Source organism: Trichechus manatus, unplaced genomic scaffold, assembly GCF_000243295.1.
Source record: "Trichechus manatus latirostris isolate Lorelei unplaced genomic scaffold, TriManLat1.0 scaffold00015, whole genome shotgun sequence".
Lineage (NCBI taxonomy): Eukaryota > Metazoa > Chordata > Mammalia > Sirenia > Trichechidae > Trichechus > Trichechus manatus.
The window spans coordinates 2,566,050-2,574,147 of record NW_004443951.1 but is presented as its reverse complement, the minus strand read 5'-3'; the positions used below and the strand labels follow the sequence as shown (position 1 = coordinate 2,574,147).

At 41.2% G+C, this 8,098-nt stretch overlaps 2 pseudogenes; both read right to left on the bottom strand.

The window, feature by feature from the left end:
* Nucleotides 1-1,888: 1,888 nt before the first annotated feature.
* Nucleotides 1,889-3,272, bottom strand: LOC101356287 (periodic tryptophan protein 1 homolog pseudogene; annotated as a pseudogene).
* A 1,353-nt stretch (nucleotides 3,273-4,625) lies between these two features.
* The window catches only part of LOC101347988 (protein CIP2A-like), an 8,220-nt pseudogene continuing 4,747 nt past the window's right edge, over nucleotides 4,626-8,098 (bottom strand).

The window sequence follows — 8,098 nt, the reverse complement described above, 5'->3', positions numbered from 1 at the left end:
GACACAATCCAGTCTTGCAGATTGAGTCCTGCTTTTCTAACACAACTGCCACCTATCCTCCCTCATTAACATCATAGAATCAGGATTTACAACATATAGGAAAATCACACAATACCAGGAATCATGGCCCAGCCAAATTGATACACACATATTTTGGGGGACATAATTCAATCCATGACATTCCACCCTTTGGCTCCCAAAAAATCACATCCTTGCAACATCAAAACATATTCACCCCATCATATCATAGCAAAAGTCTTAACTCTAAGTCCAAAATTCAAAAATTCCTCTTCATCTGTGAAATCTAGAATACAGGTTATCTGCTTAAGGTACAATGGCAGAACAAGCACAAGCTAGACATTTCCATTACAAATGGGAGAAACTAGAGGGAAGAAAGGGATAACAGGCACCAAGCAAGTCAGCAGAACACATTACATTAGGCCTCAAGGCTTTGAAAATAATCTTCTGTCCTCTGAGACAATTTACACAATGGCCCTGCCCTCCAGACTCTAGGTATTGGCCACAGTCTCCAGATTCTGAGTGGAGGCCCCTCAGCCCTGGGCTTCAGCTCTTCCTTTCAGGCTCCTTGGGATGGCAACTCTGCTCCCTCAGCTTTAGGCGCACTATTCTCCTAGTCCATTGGAGAAACAACTCCACCCTTAGAAACACCAGAGGCCATGGCTCCACCCTTTGAAACCCCTGAGGTCATGGCCATACCTTTTGAGACTGAGGCAGCTTGGCTTCTTGTGTTCCTTGTCTCTTCAGCTTCTGCTTCCTGTGGCCTCTTGGCCCTCGGGCCTCACTCCCGCATCTGCCCTGCTGGGGCAAGTGTTCCAAAGCTCGGTAGCTCCACCAGTAAGTTCCTGGAGGCACCCCACTCCCAGTACCAAATTCTATGTTGGTCATCTAGTGCTGCTATAACAGAAATACCACAAGTGGATGGTTTCAGCAAAGAGAAGTTTATTTCCTTATGGTAAAGTAGGCTGAAAGTCCAAATTCAGGGTGTCAGCTCCAGAGGAAGCCTTTTGCTCTCTGTTGGCGTTCTCATCAGTGTTCCCCTGGACTAGGAGCTTCTCTGCGCAGGGACCCTGGGTCCAAAGGACACGCTCTGCTCTTGGCACTGCTTTCTTGGTGATATGACGTCCCCCTGTCTCTCCGCTCACTTCTCTCTTTTATATCTCAGGAGATTGCCTCAGGACACGATCCAGTCTTGTAGATTGAGTCCTGCTTTTCTAACACAACTGCCACCTATCCTCCCTTATTAACATCATAGAAGCAGGATTTACAACATATAGGAAAATCACACAATACTAGGAATCATGGCCCAGCCAAATTGATACACACATATTTTGGAGGACGTAATTCAATCCGTGACATATTCCTATTTTGTTGAGAGTTTTTAATCATGAATGGGTGTTGGACTTTGTCAAATGCCTTTTCTGCAGCGATTGATAAGATCATGTGGTTCTTGTCTTTGGTTTTATTTATGTGATGGATTACATTGATTGTTTTTCTAATGTTGAACCATCCCTGCATACCTGGTATAAATCCCACTTGATCATGGTGAAGTATTTTTTTGATATGTTGCTGAATTCTATTGGCTAGAATTTTGTTGAGGATTTTTGTGTCAATGTTCATGAGGGATATTGGTCTGTAATTTTCTTTTTTTGTGGTGTCTTTACCTGGTTTTGGTATCAGGGTTATGCTGGCTTCATAGAATGAGTTTGGGAGTATTCCATCCTTTTCTGTGCTCTAAAATACCTTTAGTAGTAGTGGTGTTAACTCTTCTCTGAAAGTTTGGTAGAATTCTCTGGTGAAACCATCCAGTAGGCCAGCTTTTTAAAACTCTGAGTTAAGGTACACAAAACAAGGAATTGTATTATCTTCATTAAGACTCCATTGGTGTGTCTGAGCTCCTGCTCCCAAAAGGGCCACCAATAGATGAGCTTCTTGTATTGTCGAGAACAAACCTCTCTCATCTTCCAAACTCTTCATTTACTGACAAGACTGTACTTAGGTCCCAGACCTGAAGTCCTTCTTTCTGACCTCCAAAGGCATAAATAAATGGCAAATCAGGGCAACATAAAGAACAAAAGAGAACATACATTTGCATGTCCCTAGAGTGAATTAGACTTGGACTATTTCCTAATATGTGCCAAATCTTCATATATTTGTCTGCTGAAGCAGTCACGAGACAGCCCTTGATTTGTCTGCTTAGATCAAGACCAGAGATTTCATCATTGTGTGCATTAAGTGTAAAAATAGGCTTATCCGAATGTGTATCCAAATTATATACAAAGCTGTCATCTGTACTAGCCAAAAAATGACAAGGCAAAAAGTGATTCCGAGTTACTCTCTCAGTCTGGCCGCTAAATTGCCACATTAGATGGCTTTCATCTGGACTTCAGCAGTCATACAAAGCCACTAACTTATCATATGATCCAGAAATCAGGGTCTGTGCTTCAAATGGATAAAATTGCAGAGTCTGGACCACGTCTGTACATCCGGCAAGGCTAGCTGCTGGTTTCCCCAAGGACATATCCCACAGAATTACATTGTTGTCAGCAGATGCACTTACCAGCACATTTCTCACATTTCTGATAAGCTTATTCCAGGACAGGTCAAGGACAGCATTGGTATGCGCTTCTGCTGAGGAACTCTTCTTTCCTTTCATTTTTGATAGCTTACTTCCAAGTGTGAAGACTGGTTCTAAAGAATCCACTATATCAAAGTCCCACACTTCAATAATGGAGGTCATGTTACCCACAGCAATATAGTTTCCAGTAGAATCATCTGGGCTAGGATCAAAATTCAGCCACTCCACGCTCAGGATATGTAGACAAGGGTATATCATGGTGTACATAAAAAGAGTCTTCTTGATGATAAACATGCACCTCTAAATCTCTACCACAAACTATGAGATTATCGTTGGGCTTAGTCAAGAAATCCTCACGTTCGTATTGTTCCCTATTTTTCAGAGTAACCTAAGGATCCTGATCATTACTCCCATAGATTAAGACCCAAGAGAGATTCACCAAGAGTCTCAGCATCTGGGTTGCCGTCCTAGTTATTTGTCTAAGTTGTACTCGGCTAGCTCATCGTTATCCAGTATCCTGTCATCCTCTGGGTCACCATCCGCCAGGGACTCCCTGGGTTGTGCCTGAGTGCGTGCACGCTTCATGCCGTCTTCTGAAGGATTGCCTGTCTCCTCTTCATCACTGCCACCTTCTTCACTTGTCTGGCATCTCTTTGGCCATGCTGCAGCCAACCCAGGACACACATGTCATCTGGTGGCTACGGTTCACGGTCCTCAGCTCAAGAACCCCTCACCCAAAAAACCTAGTCGCAGCGGGACTGGGACCTCAGCCAAAGTCGGACCAGCACGCTCTGGGTCGTGCGCGGGGCTTCCGCCTGGGCAGAGCCTTTTTTTTTTTTTTAATAACACCTTGTTTTATTTATTTTTAACAGCTTTATTGAGGCATCATTTGCATATCATAAAATACATCCACTGTAAATGATTCAATGATCTTTGGTAAATTTACAGAGTTGTGTAACTACCACCATAACACTTTCACCACTCCCAAAATTTCCCTTGTATTGGTAGTCAACTCCCACTCTCTTTCTCCTGTGCCATGTAACTACTGATCTGCTTTCTGTCTTTATAGATTTGTCTATTCTGGAAATTTCATATAAATGGAATTACACATTGTATGGTCTTTTGTGTCTGGCTTCTTTCACTGAGAAAATGCTTTTAAGGTTCATCCACTCTAGTATGTATCAGTAGCTTGTTCCTTTTTATTGCTAAATAGTCTTGTATGGCTATGCTACATTTTGTTTATCCATTCATCCATTGATGGACATTTGTATTGTTTCGAGTTTCTATCTATTATGAGTAATGCTGGTATGAATATTTGTGGACAAGTTTTTGCGTGGACCTATGTTTTCATTGTTCTGAGGTAGATAGCTAGGAGTGGAATTGCTGGGTCTGGCGGAAGTGGTTTGTGCTTAACTACTAACCTGAAGGTTGGTGGTTTGAACCTACCCAGTGGTGTCATGGAAGAAAGGCCTGGTGATCTGCTTTCATAAAGATTACAGCCAGGAAAGCCCTATGGAACAGTTCTACTATATAACACATGGGGTTGCCAGGAGTTGCAATTGACTCCACAGCAATGGGGTTTTATAGTAAGGTTATGTTAAACTTTTTAAGAAACGGTCAAACCATCTTTAAAGTGGCTCTACCATTTTACATTCTCGGCAGCAATGTATGAGGGTTCCAATTTTTCTGCATCCTCACCAACACTTGGTGCTATCAGTCTTTTTGATAGTGGTATCTCATTGTGCTTAATTTGCATTTCCCTAATGACTAATGATGCATCTTTCACATGCTTATTAACCATTTGTGTATCTTCTTGAAGTGTCAAGTCAAATAATTTTTTTTAACTTTAAAAATATCTCTCTATTCAAAAAACCAAATAAAAACATGTATCAGATCAGGATCTTTATTAAATTAATCATTAGATAATAATTTCTTATTGTTTTAGAGTCACAAATTACATCCTCTACCCCACAATAGATAAATACATCAAAAATATCATTAGATTACAAACTCCAAAATGCCATAATGTCTATATACTGAGATTCACAGTTTCTGGACTTACTTTTCCACCACTTAAACTGTGGATCATTGCCAACATGTGAGACTGTTTGTTCAATTCCTCTTGTTGAAGTTTCACCGGAGACTTTCTCTCCCAAATGACCTGCTAATTGGGCTTTTTCAACTTCTAAGGAGGAAACCTTAATTCTTAACCCTTATCTGTTCCATTCTGCTTAATTCTTTTCTACGGATGTCAATAGTTTCTTCCTTTTCTTCCCTTTTGTCATGGATTGAATTGTGTCCCCCAAATATCTGTCAACTTGGCTAGGTCATGATTCCCAGTATTGTATGATTGTCTACCAAATCTACTTTATTATCTGATGTGATTTCCCTATGTGTTGTAAATGCTATCACTATGATGTAATAAAATTGATCAGCGTCAGTTAGGTTGATGAGGTCTATAAGATTAGATAGTGTCTTAAGCCAGTCTCTTTTGAGATATAAAAGAGAGAAGCAAGCAGAGAGATATGGGAACCTCATACCACCAAGAAGCAATGCCGGGAGCAGAGTGCATCCTTTGGACCTGAGGTTCCTGTGCTGAGATGCTCCCAGACCAAGGGAAGATTGATGCATCACAAGAACCTTTCTCCAGAGCCAGTAGAGAGAAAGCCTTCCCCTGGAACTGATGCCCTGAATTTGGACTTGTAGCCTACTAGACAGTGAGAGAATAAATTTCTCTTTGTTAAAGCCATCCACTTGTGGTATTTTTGTTATAGCAGCACTAGATGACTAAGACACCTTTCTTTTTGTAAAGGCTTAATCTTTTCTTGTATACCACTGTTTTTTGTTGCAAATTTGCTAGTTTACATTCTCTGTCTACTAGCAGGCTTCTGTACTTCTTTGTTCTTTTTTCTCTATTAATTGGGCAATAGTTTTTTCATTTTGTTGCTTGAGTGATTCATTCAACTTTTTCACTGTCTCTATTTGTTTATTCAGAGATTCACATGTGATCTGTAAATCTTTATTTTTCTTTTCTGAAGATTCATTCCTCTGAAGAAGTTCCACGTAGGATTTTGTCAGTATTTCATGTTCTTCAGCCACAGACTCTTAACTTCCTATTATGTTGAAAGAGATGCTCAGTGTCACTCTGGGCGCTTTCTGGTTCTGCGTGCTGTGACTTCAGCAACACACTAAGCTCTTCATTTTTTCTCTGAATTTCTCTCAACACACTAGCAAGTGCCTGTGCCTCAGTCTTCGCTTGGGTTCTTTGACAGTGATACTGAGCCTGTGCAAGGGCTAGAGCTTTTGCTTTCAAGACATCTTATAGCCTGCTTTCTTTGGAAGCTAAAGTGGAAAATTTCATCTCATATACATCCATTATGTCAGAAATCCTCACATCATTTATCTGATCCTTTACCACGAGTCCAGACTGAAGTTTCTCTATTAATTCCTCAATGTTCAATCCAGGAACACTGTCTTTCAAAAGCGGAGGAGTTAAACACTTAACTGATGTTAGGAAGCTGTGATTTAATGGCTGCAAAGGCATTCTTCTGGGCACATGTTCTGTTTTCTATAAGCATTGTTTGCTGCTATACTTTCTTCAAGTACTAAAGCAGGAAAACCTGGGAGCGGTGCAGCTTCCAATAATATTCCCAATCCAGACTGTACTTGTTCTCTATTATCTGATGTTAAAATGAAAGCCAAAGGAGTGATCAAATGTGAATCCTGAGGGATTTTGTAGAAGCCTACTTTCATACCAGGAACCAACTGTTTAAGTTTGTTCATCAAATCAAGAATTTTCAAAATTACATCAGCATCAAGTTTGCACAATTCAGAATCTTCTACCTTTGTTCCAAACCCCACGTCAATCTTGACATATGTAAATTGTTATTCTATCAGAAGGGTATATTTGATAGTAGTCAGAATTTTTGCAACATGCATTTTGAGAGTATCATCTCTACACAGAGTTAACAGAACTTCAGTGGCCTTGAGCATCCTTTCACATTTTTTTTCTTAATAAGGCCTCATCTAGATTTTGTTCTGTAAATTGAAGTTGATCAAGGATCGTAGGCAGCAGAAGGATCACAAAACGATCAGCTGAGGAACAGTTAGCAGTATCTATGACTCGACTGTTTCCTTAAATGACTCCAATGCTAAAATAGAACAGTTTTCTGATGTGTCCAAAGGTTGGCTTGGCCAATGAAGCAGAGCCACAGTAGGTTCTAAACATTTAGAACAGCTTCCCAGAATGGTGTTGCCAGACAGAGACATTCACATATCATCTGAGTGAGCACGTGGCGCAGCTGAGTTAATGAACAGAAGGCAAGAAGTAATTCTAAAACCTTTAAAGAAGAATCAGGATCCTTCCCACTAAGAAGACCTAATACTTTCTAGAGGACTTCTGGGCAACATGGCGTTATAGTCAGAAGCACCACGCCATCCCTCTGCAGCAAAGATCGGAAAAACTAAGTCAACAGAGTCACGTCAATCCTGAAACCCTAAGCATCAAATGAAGATAAAGAACTCAGCCAAGCACCGAATGGAATAAGAAACTGACTGAGAACAGAGAGCGAGGAGAGATACATGCAGAGGTCCCCTAGCAGCTACCGCAGCACGGATCCGCCATCTTGGACTCCTATCGGAGATCAGCGAACAGGAGGTACGAGAAAGCAGCTTCACGGAGCTTCCAGCAGGAGACAGAACAACCAGTAACCAGTGATATAGGCTTTCCCACCCCCCACCCTTCTTCACCCCCACTTAGCCTTCTCTGCTTCCTACAGCCACAGTCTCTTGGCCGGGAAGCACCCTGGTGTCACTTGGATTCCACTCGCCCTCACTGGCCGGCTCCCTGAGTGCCTTTTGTTGGCTGCTGGTATTGCTTTTTTCCACTTCTTTAGATTTCTTCCTTATCTCTCACCACGTCCCCCTCCTTTCTCTCAAATACCTGGCTCCCTGCGCCATCTTTGCTTCTTCCTGAAAGGCTGCAAAACACTGCTTAACTGTGAAACTGCTTCCCGGCCCGTGCTGCCAAGCTGGTAGGAGCCCCAGGGCTTTCTTCTTTGTTTGTTTGCTCTGATTTGTTCCGTTTTGATTTGTTTGTCTGTCTTCTTTTTTTTTTTTCTCTGCTTGGGAGCCCCTTATAGCTGGGCAGTAGCATGCAGCTTGGAAGCTAGTCCCTTACTCTGCACAGATGCACAGGGACATCACTGGGAGCATTTCTTTTCTCTTGTTTTTTTTTTTTTGTTTGTTTGTTTGTTTTGTTTTTTTTAGTTTTTTTGCTTCTTTCTTTTGTTTTCTTCTCTTTCTTATTCCCTTTTTGTCTTTCTTTATTTCCAGTTTCTCGATTTATTCATTTTTTTCTTTTACCCTTTTTCTTTTTCTTTTTTCATTTTTGTTTTTCCTCATTTCTCAGTCTCTCATCTCTCCACTCCAATAGCAAGCTCCCTTAGCACTCTTTTTTGTTTGTGTGTATGTTTTTGGCTCCTGTTCACCTCTCCTCTCTCT